At 42.1% G+C, this 15,122-nt stretch overlaps 1 long non-coding RNA gene and 1 pseudogene across 1 annotated transcript in view; both read right to left on the reverse strand.

Annotated features, from left to right (window-relative positions):
- LOC148935747 (uncharacterized) overlaps positions 1-15,122 on the reverse strand; it is a 292,726-nt gene that overhangs the window by 219,430 nt on the left and 58,174 nt on the right. The gene's annotated exons all lie outside the window — the stretch shown is intronic.
- LOC148935755 (uncharacterized) lies at positions 4,382-5,900 on the reverse strand (annotated as a pseudogene).

Raw genomic sequence — 15,122 nt, forward strand, 5'->3', positions numbered from 1 at the left:
AATTGAAGCCTATTTTTTCAAGTAAAATATAAATTTAATGAATTGAAGTTATACATACCGATTTTATTGAAAGAATGTTAATTTAAAATTATTTCATTACGTTAATGACGTATTCTCAATATAATTAAATATTCACGTAATTATAAATATCGTTCAGACTATTTAGAATGCAAAAAAAGTCTGTTTAGATATTTTATTACAGCTTTTAGAATTCGAATAAAATTTAATTGTATTGAGAATACAATAATAATGCAATGTATTAAATTGCTTTAAAATATAAACATACAAAGAATAAAATAGACATTCAATGCCCATAAAATTAGTATTTAATCAAAGTGCGTTGAAAGACATTTCATAGTTGACAGTTATCGATGTGACAAGATATATATATTTTTTTTATATTACTTAATTCAATTTCATGCTTCAAACTTATGTTTAATGGATATTCTGAAGATACACAAGGGATTGTTTGGGAATCATTTAGATTATGGCCTCTTTGATGTGGTGTCGCCAGTTATTGTCGCGAATTTGTGGCGTGGTGTGACGCTTGGTGGCGTGGATGGCGATTGTGTGTGCGTGTAACGCGTCTCGCGCTTGAGTGTGGCCTACTGCACTGCGACGCTCGCAATCGGCTGTGGAAGCTGGTTCTCGGTCCGTGGAGGTATCTGTCCTCGACCAGCGATGTGGCGGACCAGCGATGTGAGCGTCAGCATCAAGCAATGCGGAAGGGTAGCAGCCAAGTATCGCGATGCGTTGGATAATAGGAGCGCAAGCTGAAGGATATGTGAAGGTTGCATGCACGCTAACAATCAAGGAATGCTGAGTTAAATAAAAGTTGAAAAAATGCAAAGAAACAAAAGTGCTACATAGGCAGGCGGGACTTGGTCTGGGTCCCGCGGGAAAAGCGTGTAGGCGAGTCGGTCGCGTCTGTCTCTGCGCGTGCGCGCGCCAGTTCCTGCAGCAGCTCCCTACGTCTTTCCCGAGCCCTGGCTCCTCCTCGGCGCGGCCGGGGGGTGAGCGTTGGAGGCTTGACCGGTGCCGGTGGCAATCCTGTGGTCTGCCTGGCGGCTTCGGTGAAAAACCGGCGAATGTCACGGCGCGGCGGCCGATGCTGTACGTGGCCGAGCTCTATTGCGCAGAGCTGCCACGGCCTGTCTGGTGGTGCACCGAGTTCCGAGTTTCCAAGGAACGGCCAGGAGTTGGTGGTCGCTCCGGTGTAGTAGCGCTCGAGGAAGCCGAGAGACTTGTCGCGTCCCCTGCGGGCGGAGTCGACAGCCGAGGTAGGCTGTCCTCAGAGGAGGAAGCCGAGCCGAACAGGTCTAGGAGTTGTTGCCTGTAGCGATCGGGTAAGCTCCTGGCTCGTCGTTCGGTGACTTGTCCCTCCTGGCCGGTGCACGGTGAGGGAGGTGCGTGTCCCGGCTGCGACGCGGGTAGCCGCGCAGCCAACGGCGGCGAGCGTCGTGGTGCTAGCGCCTCTTAGATGGTGGGCAGTGTCGATGGCCTCGGGGATGACGAGGCGTCGTGGGCGGCCCCTGGAGATGAGATACGCCGGTGGAGGTCCTCCGGATGAGCAGCGGCTCCCCGAGCTGATGGAGATCGGCGGGCTGCGACTGCGGCCTGGAGCAGGTCGCCCGGACACGGGCGGATTGGGCGGCGTCGCTGGCCGCGAGAGACCTTCCGGGACATGATGAGGCTGTGGTGTTCACAGCTGATAGGACCACGTCCGTAGGAGAGAGGCGAGATGGATATGGCGGCGTTCACGGCCGTCAGAGGCAAGGCTGGGAAGCTGGCGGCGTTCACGGCCGTCAGACGTAAGCCAGAAGGAAGTGACGGCGTTCACGGCCGTCAAGGGTAAGGCCGGTTTGGCGGCGTTCACGGCCGGCAGACGTAAGCCCGGAGGGGTAACCGCGGCGTTAACTGCCGCGGGGAATACGACCGAATATAGGTCGGTAATTGCCAGGAAAAACTGCCGTATGTACAGCAATGAGGCCAGGGCTGGCCTCCAGAGCTCGGAGGGCGTCGCAGTGCAGTTCTTACCAATTACTTGGTTCGAGGCGATTGAGGCGAAGAGCGATGCCGAGTGCCGCTCTTATATAGGGTCCGCTGTAGCGTTTCAAACACGAGAAAGTGATTTCTCGATTTGCCATCTAGTGGCGAGCGCGCGAACCACCATCCGGCGCGGGACTGCGCGCGACGGTGTGTCGATGGTGCGTTCGCGATGCAGTGACCGCCACAAGATTATTACCAATATCATTGACCATTGTAATATCTAGTACTTCTGCCAAAACCTTAAACTGCAAATTAATCGAAACTTCTTCTTGAATTTTATTAACATTAATTGGGGAATGTGATAAATCTGTGGAATGACCTATAAAATTATGAAAGAAATTCCTCTTTAAGAAATACATACATACTTACACACATACATACTATATCAACTTCTTAATTCACATATACGCACATACGCACGCACGCACGCACGCACGCACGAATCATCCACAAAGATCATATAAATAGGATAAGACGATCGATACTTCGCTCAATAATCCTTCAATTATTAGAAGAATGTCCTTATCAAGATGACATGGAAACATTTACGAATAAAGAATATTACGATATGCTGATAGCACTTGGTGCCATGGGTAATATCACGCTGCAAGACGCCGAATTGTACCCAAATCGAGCAAGACATCGGCTCCTGTTATACTTCGAGTTGCTCAAAGATTATATGAAACTGGCAGTGTCCTCCCAAATAAACACAACACTGGGGGAGATCGCGGGGCAAGAAATGTGCGGAATATGGAGACAGTTGTACGTGCTTTCGAGCAAAATCCGGAAACAAGTATTCGTTGCTCGAGAACACGATTTATCATATGCAACTGTACAAAAAATATTGCAAGAAAAATTGCATGCATTTCACTACACACGCATGCAACATTTACGACCTGAGGATTATTATCTAAGAAGAACATTGTGCGAAAATTTTCTGAGAAACGTCGAACGAAATCCCAGATTCGCTTCTCATGTGATATTCAATAATAAATCGCTATTCACACGAGAAGGAATTTTACATACAACATAATTTGCTACAATCTATGGATTGCTTATTGTTTTCAAACAGAACTTTTCATCAAATAACGTATGTATGTAACGCATCTTTATCAAATGATTTCAAAACCAGCCGATTAATCGGTAATAATTAAATATAATTTATTACTTTGTAATTCATTATTCGTGAATTTTTCAATTTATTGCGTTCACGTGCGTAGATCCGTAAAAGTGTGATATATGTTTATAAATATTGATTTATTGTGATTATGCATAATATGTTTTTTTTTTTCATTAAGTATTCTCATTTACCGAATGATTAACTAATAGTGATTATTACTGATGAATCGATTCATTCGTAAAGGCCTTATTTTATAGATCGAGTGCGTCAGTAAATGTGTTGATAATGTGATACAATTTATAAGAAAAAGAAAATTTCTAATTTCTCTAATTGTATGTAATGTGCTATTTAATTTGAGTAATTCTCAGTCGCCAAATAATTAATCGGTTAATAGTGATGGATTGATAAATTTGGATTTTTATAAATCAGTGCGTGAATATTAATATAATTCAAGAAAGAAAAAACTTTGATTTATTCAGTATGGATTCGTCGCATGGAAAAGTGTTGCTATTACGGCGAGTGAAATTATCTGTACATATATGTTTTTTGCAAGATGTGAAGACATCGAATTTTTACAAGTAAGTGTGTGCATGCGCGCGCGCGCGCGCGCGTGTGTGTGTGTGTGTGTGTGCGTGTGTGTGCATGCGTGTGTGTGTGTGCATGCGTGTATGTGTGCATGCATGCATGCGAGCACGAATGTACATGTGTGTTTGTGTCTCGTAGCAAAGCAGCTGATCGTAGCGTGCGCCCCGCGTAATCACTCGCGTCGGACGGTGAGTTGCGCCGTCTACCTTCCCTGTCTACCTTCTATACTCAGTCCATAATTGATAAACTATTTCTGCTTATAATTTAAAAACTAATCTTCGGATAAAATTTTGGTAAAAGAAAAATTGTCTTAGAATAAAATTAGGAATACGCTCCTTTAAGGTCAGGTTTACATATAATTGCCAGAAAAGATAGGTAAATTTTAGGAATTTTTTTCAGACAAAAGAAAAGACATGAATATCGGGTTTTTTGCTAAATATTTATTACATTTTGAACTTCAAATGAAATATTTTTCAGCAAAAAAAAACAATATGGCGCCCGCCACATGTATCCAAACATCGACATACATGATGAACACGGTTAAATTGCGTAAACTGCAGCACATGCAAAAATGATCTGAAATGAAATGTATAAAAATAGTTTAAAATATATTAAATTTGCTGGAGGTTATATCTAAATTTAAGTGAATAAGTCGAAAATTAACAAAACGGCGGTCATTTGAAATTTAAATCGTATTTTTCTTATGATTTTTTTGTTTTTGTCTTGCTATAAAAAATATTGAATATTAAAAATTTTAATATTTTATAAGTATAACCTCCAATAAAAAATGTTTACATGTTAAGAGAAAAGAAGATTTAAATCGATATATTGAACGGTTCAAACACTAGAACTTACGCAGATTTGAAAAATCATGTTTCTAGAAAAACGATTTAAAGTTTTTGTTAAAGATTACTTGTTGTTTACTGCAAAATAATTGAACTTACACTTAGTCAGCTATTCCAGGGCCATACATCAATCCTTCTTCTGCTTCATATTTTTGCATTTGTGCAATTTGCTGCTCCCGTTTAAATAAGACAGCTCTTTTTGCAGCGTTGGACATGCTCTGCTCTGCCGCCTGAATGTGGTGAGGATCAACATCGAACGGTGAAATTTTTGGCTTCAAACCCGACAGGAATTCCCAGCACATTCATTATTTTTAATATAGAAAAATATCCCTCGTTGAATAAATTTGTGGCAATGTAAGTGACAACTTCAATGGTTTGGGAACCGCAGTGCAAATGTTTTGGAGCTAGTTTCCACACACACGAGTTCAAACATTCGTTTGAATTTTAAATATTTCCTCCGGTGCATCGTTGCAGCAAATCATTCGTGAAAAGAGATTCATAAATTGGTCTAATGGCATCTTGAACATTTTTTTGGAGAGGAGAGTCGTATTTGAATGACGCCAACTCACCATTAGCTTCTGTAACACGCCACTTGCACCAGTTATCTACTCTTTTTGGACAATGTGTTGTGGATCCTCGTCGATTGAACATTTATGATGGAACGTAACCCAAATAGCTTCTTTCATTTTTTCCACAGAATCAGGATGCCTCCTAATCGCCAATCCATAGTACAGTGTTAAATCTGCAATAACTTTGTTGATCAGTTTGCCAGCGCCTTTTCCACCGAGTCTCCTGGTTTCTTTTTTCACAGCCCGAAGTCGAGTGCCCATTCTTTTTTGCACATGTCCAACGCATTCTTTTTTTTTAACAGTAATGTTCTTGTATGGCTCCAAATCGTAGATAGCTTTAAAAATTTTTGTATCTCCGTCAATGTAATTGACATATTTCACGCCAAGTAATTCTTCTGATCGTGCAAACATTTCTTTTATGGCATCGACTTCCATTTTACCTGCGCTATCCTCATGATTTGCAGTACAGTTATCTTTGTGCGATTCTTCCCACTCATCATATTCTGGCCTTACCTTGTTTTGATTTCCAAATAGCGCAGCTTTGACAAAATGCAGATTTTATAGCAACGTCTATAACTTTATTGCTGTATTTTCCAATCAATGTATATACCAAATAATGTAAAACTTCGTTTTTTCCATGACTCGTTTCCCGACACAGTTAAATGCAGTGGCTCATTTCCGGTTTCAGTATTTTGCTCAATTTCTTCTTTTACAGCTTTTTTTTTAACTAACTCAAAGACGGATTTTGATGTAGCAAGAAGATTATCGACAAAGCAATAGTAAATAGTGGTACTGAAACTATGTGAAATGTCCATAAGTGAACAAAATGTGTTCATACTTTGTAATCCCATTCCTAAAATGCGTCTAGCAAACATAAAACGCCGGTTTATTTCATAAGACTGACTGATATTTGAACTCGAAGGAACATGCCGCGTGCTACAAAGACACTCAACCACCGATTTAAATGCTATTCCTGGTCCAGTCGTGCAAATAAATTTCATATCTCCATCACATAATTTACATTTCAAACATTCACTTAAGAAATTAAAAATCATCAAAAAGTTAAAAATAACTATTGTTCACATCAACGAAGGTTTCATCGTTTTTCATTTTTTTCGCTGACGTGCTCACGTACTCAGTTTCTACCATAAATTGATTTCCTTGAAACTTTTTCTTACCAAGAGATTCATGTCTCGTTGAGCCTCGAGAACCTTTTTTAGATAAATTCGGCATTTTTATTTCAAATATAGAATAGACACAACCGTTACTTGTCACTGACTATGCGTATGAAGCCACACGAAACACTCTAAGTTATAGAGAAGCAAACATAGTAATATATCAAAATTATGTAGTAAATGACTCTATAGTCATTAGACACTACTATCTACGTCCTAAAGTGCGTGCATAAGCATAGATATCGACTTGCATACCTGTAACAAATATTTCTACCCGAGCGTCTAGCGCTGCGTCTAGCGTGTTCCGTTATTGTCGGTACGCCGGTACGTTCAAGGCCATAACAACTTAAATAATGCGCGGATTAAAAAACCGTTTTAGCCGCACATTCTACACACTTGGACCTTTCAAAAAATGCAAAAAAAAAGAAATCGATTTTTCCGACCAAATATATGTAAACCTGGCCTTAAGGACAAACGGTTGTTCTGAATCACTCTGTATATACGTTTGTACTAGCTCGTAGACAACTGGTCAATAGCAATAGTACAAATAGTTCCATGTCTTTTTATTTGTGAATTAGCTAAATTATCACAAAAATGCTGGGACTGCGAGCGAAAAAAAGGTTCCTGTAATCTATGCCGCGATTCGCTTAGTTTATGTCACAGATCTCTCTAACCATCTTGAGTGTCTCTGTACTATTATAATTTTTCACGCGTCACACGGAACGAAGATCGAGCTGACACAATAACAAGTCTGAGCTGAACACTGTATTAAAACCTTGGAGAGGTTGAAAGAATGTTCTCCAAGTGAGCTGATTAAAAGGAGAGGCGCCAAATTACGATTGCATTTGCCGGTCACGATCACGTGGTGAGCGCGGCGTGATGCTGTATCCTTTCAATGTCCGGCAGTACAGTGATCTCGACATTTCAATCCTGATGAGAGGTGATAGTAGAGCAGTTTTGATTCACTCATCAAACAGTGCACAATAGAAAAAACACCAAGAAAGCTGAAACGAGCACAATCTCAAGCGATGAGTATTGCACAAGATGGCCGAGAATGAGTAATAATGGGCGCGCACACAAGAGAAGTGCCGGAAGCGTCTCAGGTGGCTTCCTGCTCATGCATAATGCATGTATCCGCGAGATGCTGCCATTTGCTAATGAGACCCCCGCGCGCAACTTTCGAGAATCTAAACTCATTCTCGAACACTTTCTAGACATAGCAAAAAGTCTCTTCACTACGTATGTACGATAGATACATGTTCTCTTTGAGAAAAATACATGTAATGTCGTATTTTGATCTATAAGAATATTGTAAGAATTAGACGACCGTAAGCGGTCATGAAAGAGATTCGGAATATAAACAGCTAACAGAGAGGAGCCGTCGTGGTCGTGCAGACTAAGTGTCGGATTGGTAGACGAGGGATCCCGAGTTCAAATCCAGTCGGTCTCCGTTAATTTTTTCCGAATCTAATAGATATCTTTCAATATTGAACAAAGCGAATGTTGTGAAGAACGACTACTGCATTGACAATACATGTATACAATATATACATGTGTTTTCATTTATTTAGTAAAATGATAAAAATTAATATGACAGTAAACAGAATTAGTCATGTCGATAATATAGACTTTTTAAATTGTCGATAATATTGACTGTTTAGATTGTTGATCTTTACTGACATTTCTTGAATTCCGTTTAGATGGCATTAACGGAAGACCATTCATCCTTCGCTTTAGGATTCCCTTAACAACGAAATGCTCATAGACGTGGCGACAAAGCCCATAATCCCATCATTGGCAACAAAGGATACAAAGGATACATTAACATCAATGCTCCGCTCGTATCTACATATAGAAGAAGCAGAAAAAGAGTGCAGGCAATATACCGTCCACTATGACGTTAAATGACAACAAGATCGATTACGTGCATTGAGAACTGGTGGATCGACTCCAATTGCTTGATGCTTCACGCCGAGCAGGTCATAACTCACGACAACGAGATATTGTCGATCATCAAGAAACTTCGCGAAACTAGTATTATTATTATATAAATTAAATCGCATATCGACTAAACGAACCAGTCAATTGATGTCAGTGAGGAAAAAACAATTTTTAGTCGTATAATATATCTTGTTTACTTGTTAATATTAATATCAAACAAACAAATATTAATATCTTCAAAATATGAGACCGTCCGATAGATGTGAAAAAAATGTTAACTCCGAAAGGCGACGACGTTGAGAAATTGCACACTCCGATGAGAAGAAATTTTCCACGAAGACATATCATAATTCGGGAATACGACGATCTGTGGCATGCTGATATTATCGAGATGCGTTCGTACTCGAGTTTCAACAAAGGTCATCACTACATACTCACTATCATCGATGCGTTGAGCAAGTATGCCTGGGCTATACCGCAAGAACAAGGTTGAAAGCGAGACGGCTAACGCTATCGTTAAGATAATTCGAAAGAGCGAAAGATGTCCGAGAAACTTGCAAATGGATAGGGGAAGGAATTTTACAACGCCGATGTACAGAAACTTTTGAAAAAACACAACATTAATTATTATTCCACATATTCGATGATGAAAGTATCGATTGTCGAACGGTTCAATCATACACTTAAGAACAACATGTGGAAGATATTTACGCTCAACGATACTTACAAGTGAGTCGACGCGCTACCACGTCTCGTGTCAAATTACAACGCGTAAGCATCGCATTATCGGCATGCGATCCGTTGACATAACTCTCGCGATTGCCAAAAGACTCTTGGACACGGTATATAACGCGATAAAGATCCAGCAAAATTCAAAGTTGGTGATTCGGTACGCATAAGCAAGTACAAGACAGTTTTCGAAAAAGGTTACATGTCAAATTGGACTATCGAGATGTTTAAGTGCAGCGTACTAATCCTGTAACCGATTTGCTCGAAGACTATCGCGAAAAATCCATCGCTGGAGCGTTCTACGAGCACGAGTTGCATCGCGCAACTCATCCGGACGTGTATCTCGTAGAGAAAGTACTATGCAGGAAAGGAGACAACGTTTACGTCAAGTGGCTGGGATTCGATGAATCACATAATTCTTGGATATACAAAAACAATGTGATTTAATTATAAGCAAATAAAAAATATTTATACATAAATACATAACGTTATATATACATATAACGATCCGTCCTCGCCGGGCGGTGTCGTGCGAGTTCGGATGCGCGGACGTGCTCGTCGGTTGCCGGGTTCGGAAATTAATAAGGTTATTTGATATTAATTAAATCAAATATTAATTAGATATTAATTAAAAATATATTTATTTGATTTGATGATGTGGATACATAGCGATATAGATTTGCTTAGCGCGCTATTGGTAGGTGTTATGTTCTGTTTGACGTGCGTTTTTTGGGGCGCGTGAAGTATGTGGGGTGCACTCGGAGTGCGCGGCGCGTGCGTCAAGACGAGTGATTGGTTCGTGACGGGGCCTACTGGTCACATAGGCGCGTGATTGGTTGAACGGTAGTTTGTTGATAGCACTCGCAGTGCGTGCCGCGTTATTTGTTGTTGCCGCGTGATCGATGCGCGTTCGAATGTCAGGAGAATGCTCGCTCCTACTCGTGGATTTTACACGAGAGGCAAGTATACTTGTCGGAAACCGAGAATACTCCGTTTCGTGTGTTCATGTAATGGTAAGAGTAGTGAGACCGACTGTCTCGGAGTTAGAAGATAGGAGAAACGAGTGACAAGTATACTTGTCGGAAACTAAGAATGCTCCGTCCCGATTTGCTCATATCGTATCGTTAGCAAGGAAGCGTTTAGACTGAGGATGCTCTGTCTCGGAGGAGCGAGAGCCAAGTATGCTTGGCAGGGCTGAGAATGCTCTGTCCCGATTTTCTCACTTTTGCAGATGGATGATACCTGGTGTCGAGTATACTCGGCGAAGATCAGGAATGCCTGGTCTCGGTATCGGTTGGAGATGGGAACAGGCCGAAGGATCGAATCGATCTGGTTCTATCGGTTCTATGGATATTATATACTCATTGCGTTTTGTTATTTTGCAGCTTGCAAAATAGTGCGGGTCGTCGACGGTATTTGACGCGCACGTGACGAGTGCATGTTTGTTGTGCAGCGGTCGGTGTGTTCGATCTTATGGGCGCGCGCAATGGTCGGTGTGTTCGGACGCGGAGCCCGGTCACACTTACATTTAAAACGGAGTGCGGGAGGCGTATCGTTACAATACAAAGAGTCTTATTAAAAAAAAACTATACATGTATGGTAACTACGATGATAATATATAAAATATATAAAACTACAAGAAATACATACATACAGACATACATACATACGTACATACGTACACACGTACACACGACATACGTACATACGACATACACACACACACACACACACAAACACACACACACACACACACACACGTACGTACGTACGTACGTACGTACGTACGTATATACGTACATACATACATACATACATGCTGGGTTATTGGAAAAATCATGACATATTTTTTCTGTGTTTTTCAAAGGTCATTTATTTATTTAAAGAAAGATCAATCAATGATATATTGCCCGTTTTATTCGATAACCCTTCGCCATCTTTCAGTGAGTTTCACAATTCCTCGTTCATAGAAGGATCTGTCTTTATTGGCGAAAGACCTATCTTTATTGGCGAAAAACTGAACAAGGTGCTGATTTACAGTCTCATCTAAATGTGATGAATTAAATGTTATATCATGCAAGGAGTTTTGAAGAAAGCGAAATAAGTGGAAATCTGATGGCGCAAGATCAGACGAGTATAATGGGTGTGGCAACACATCCCATCCAAGCTCCGATAATTTTTGATGGGTGGTCAAACTTGTGTGTGGTCTCGCGTTGTGATAGAACACAACTCCTTTACGATTAACGAACACTGGACGTTTCTGGATGATGGATTCGTTCAAATTGTCCAATTGCCGACAGTACACATTCGAATTGATTGTTTGGTTCCTTGGTAGGAGCTCGAAAAACACGATACCAAAATCTCACCACACTGAGAGTAACTTTCCTCTGATAAATGTTTGCTTTTGATGTCGTTTGAGGCGAATCATCACGTCGAGAACAAGACCGTTTGCGCACATTGTTGTAAACAATCCACTTCTCATTATCAGTTATCAGTAGTTTCAAAAAAGATTTTTCTTCACATTTAATGAGCATATCGCAGATGTTTATACGCGCAGTCAACTTCTTTGAGTTCATAAGGAACCCAAATAGCGAGCTTGCTTACGTATCCCAACTTCTTCAGGTGGTTGTGAACACTTGAATGATAGATGTTCAATGTTTCTGCAATCTCTCGTGTCGTATAACATGGATTTGGCTCGATCAATATCTTTATTTTGTCGTCATCAACCTCGGTGGATCTCCCTGACCGAGGAGTATCGTTGAGATCAAAATCACCAGCATGGAATTTCGTGAACTATCGTTCCGTTGGCGTTCTTGTAGAGCATTGTCACCGTAAACTTTACGTAACTTTTCACAAGCTTGACGCGCGTTTTTCTCTTTACGGAAGTAAAACAGTAATATATGGCGAAAATGCACAGTTTGGTCTTCCATCTTCAACTTATTATCTCCAAAATCTTCAAAACTCAACCAAATTGCTCAATTTTTTTTTAGAATGAAGCTAGAACTGTCAGCTGTCAACTGTCAAATGACATAGCAATAACATAGATGCGAATGATTCTAGTACGTCCAAAAATGATCTAGCGTCATCTGTTACAAAAATGCGTCATGACTTTTCCGACAACCCAATACATACGTATAAACTACATATACATTATATATATATGACTGCCGTCCCTGAGGACAGTCTCTCAGAATGTAATTTACGATAGATTGGGCGCTAGGCACGAACACGTGCCACTCACTCAAACGAAAGGAATCACAAATTGTCCTTAAATAATTAAACTTAGATTCGCGGACGGAAGCGATAATCCGGCAGCTCGTGCAGATGATAGAGAGGGAGGTTCGCAGAACGGGGGCGCGTAAAAGAAGAAGTCAAAATCGCACACAAGGATTAGTTGTCGTAACGCGAGAACAGCTTTTATTTCGATCTGGATGATTGCCAGTAGATAAGCAAGGGGAATCCTAAGCCCCCCCGGGGCGAAAGGGGGGTGAGGAGGAAGGGGGATCGTAGGATCCCTAGAGAGTTCATATCCGGGGAGGAGAAGGTGGATCCCTCTGGCGGTCTAAGTTTATCCTCCTCGGTCGGTAAGGATGGTTTTCTTTCCCCAAAGGTTCGTATTGGGGGGGGGGGAGGAAAAGGTGGATTCCTCCGGCGGTCGTCGGGGTAAGTTTATCCTCCTCGGTCGGTTTCCCGGATGGAAGGATGGTTTTCTTTTCCTACGACAGTCGTGGGGTTTCCCCGGGCGATCGCGGGTCAGTTTCCCCCCGGGGCGGTCGCAGGTCTAGGCGTTTTCCGCGGGGTCTAGCGCGTTTTTTTACGCCGCCTTAGAGTATTTAACTAGAGGTATCGACGATGTATCGTTAGTTTGTGAGATGGAGAGTCAGTCTAATATTCCGGAGAATCAATTGAAGGATTCGGAGATAATATCGCTCTTAGACGAACCGCTCAAGTTTCTCGAGAGAGATGGAACGCGAGATCATGGAATAGAAGAAACGACCGATGATCGAGCGGGAAGAAGAGGAGGACGGGATATCAGCGGAAGCTGAGAGTGACGCGGTTGACTCGTTCGAGTTGATGCGCGCGATGTGGACGTCTATGCATTCGACGGCGTGTAATTTGCGGCTGATGATGGCGTTTCTGTCTAAACATTTAACGCTTCGTCGAGAAACGGAGCCGATCGCGCGTATATGCGAGGCCGAGCGTATGAGGAAACGCTATACGTATCGTCATCGACGTGTGGAGTCGGAAAGGTCCGTGGTACTCGTACTGTTCTGGGGAGAGCATGGTTCGCTTGGTCGAGAGTTCCGCGACGCCGGATGAGCGCGTGTCGCTCATGGAGATCGAGATAGCGAGGGAGGTTTCCTCAAGTTGGATACGAGAGTACAGGGAGCATCTGGTGCGTCTGAATACGACGAAGGGAGATCTCGACGACGAGTACGAGAAATATCTTGCGCATCTGGATACGGCGAGGAAGAATGACGAGAGTTGTGGCAGTTTAGATGCGTTGTTCGCGTCCCTATCTGGAGACAAGGAGGAGATTGATTCGTTCAGTACGTGACGAAGTTGACGAAGAGTGGGCGACAGCTCGAGGCGAGATCTTCGGGCGAGAAGGAGACCGATTGCGAGTTGGTTCGAATATACGTGTACAACGTCAAGGATATAGTCAAGAAGAAGAGACGTAACTAGTGGAAATACACGAAATTGAGAGTTCAATTTTTGAACTCCGCGTCGAACCGGAAGAAGGAGTTAGTGCGACAGTTAATAGATCGAGTCGCCGATGATCTGAGGAGAGTGCCCGAAGTGCGTGAGGAAGCGAAAAGCGTCGAATGCGACAGTGAGTAGGGATATATCGCTATGACATTCGCGCAAATTATCGCGAGAGGGATCGATTGTGGTAGAGTGCGAATTTGCGCGAGTATATGTCTATGTATAAGAATATATACTAATATGTACACTAATATACTGATATGAATATATGTATAAGAATATGTACACGAATATGTATACGAATATATGTGTAAAAATATGTATACAAATATGATGAATTCATAAGTATATGCTGAGTAATAAAACAATATATGTACGAGATATGCTGAAATAAAAAAGAACAATGCGAATCGTCATTAATACGCATCGTTGTTGCGGCGATTAACTAACCGCGAGAGATGGAGTTTCCTTTCCTCGTTCGTTTGCATCTCGTAGAGACGAGAGGCGGATCGGCGACGTGCCGGAAGTTTTCAATTTGCGATACTGAGGGTGACGTTATCGAGAACGTATGAGAGAGACGAGAGGTGGCAGTCGCGCGAGAAAAAAATCGTCGTACGAGTGTTAATAATAACGAGAGAATATTTTATTAGGAATGTAAAAAGAGAGGTAAAGAATGATGAGGAAAAAAGGATATTTAGATGATTTTGCAATGCGTCATTTTCGCGCTCGCTACGTGTGACTACAGGAAGTCCGACCGCAACGGCGATAGGAGATTCGTCTATCGTTTATTTTATCGTTCTTTATTTTTTCTATTCTATCGCTATTCTATCGTTATTATGCTTTTACTTTTTGTTCTCTATTATGTACTTTTACTTTATGTACTTTTTAATGGTATTACGTATGAGATCTTTAGCGAGATCGTCATTCGTTGGAGCGTAATCGCGAGACGAGAGATCTTATATTTGGACTCGTTCGACGAGAATAATCTCGCTATCGCGCAATAGAGAATAGAAATTAAGCGGTTGAAATTTCCGATTCGCGAGTTAGATTGATTCATCGCGTCAGTCTCGGCCCCCTCGCGACCGATAGAGACATCGATCGAGCGGCTCGCGCATATTTCGATCAGCGACGCGCAATGTCGATTCGATTTTCGCCTCGCGCGATGACGCCCGCGCGTGGGATCGCCGTAGTCGCATGCGCGACAGCCGTTATCGCGGCGATTCGCGACTCCGCCGCCGATAGCGACCTCGCCGCCGATAGTGACGAGGAGGCGATTCGTTTTTTGCAAAATTACGGATACCTAGATGGCGATAACGTGCAAACGATATCCGATAACGCGACGTTGGCTTTGAGACACGCGATCGCGCTTTTCCAGGAGTATTATCGTATACCTAGTAATGGG

The sequence above is a fragment of the Pogonomyrmex barbatus genome, unplaced genomic scaffold (genome assembly GCF_055798465.1).
Source record: "Pogonomyrmex barbatus isolate J1 unplaced genomic scaffold, ASM5579846v1 scaffold4, whole genome shotgun sequence".
In the NCBI taxonomy this organism is placed as follows: Eukaryota; Metazoa; Arthropoda; class Insecta; order Hymenoptera; family Formicidae; genus Pogonomyrmex; species Pogonomyrmex barbatus.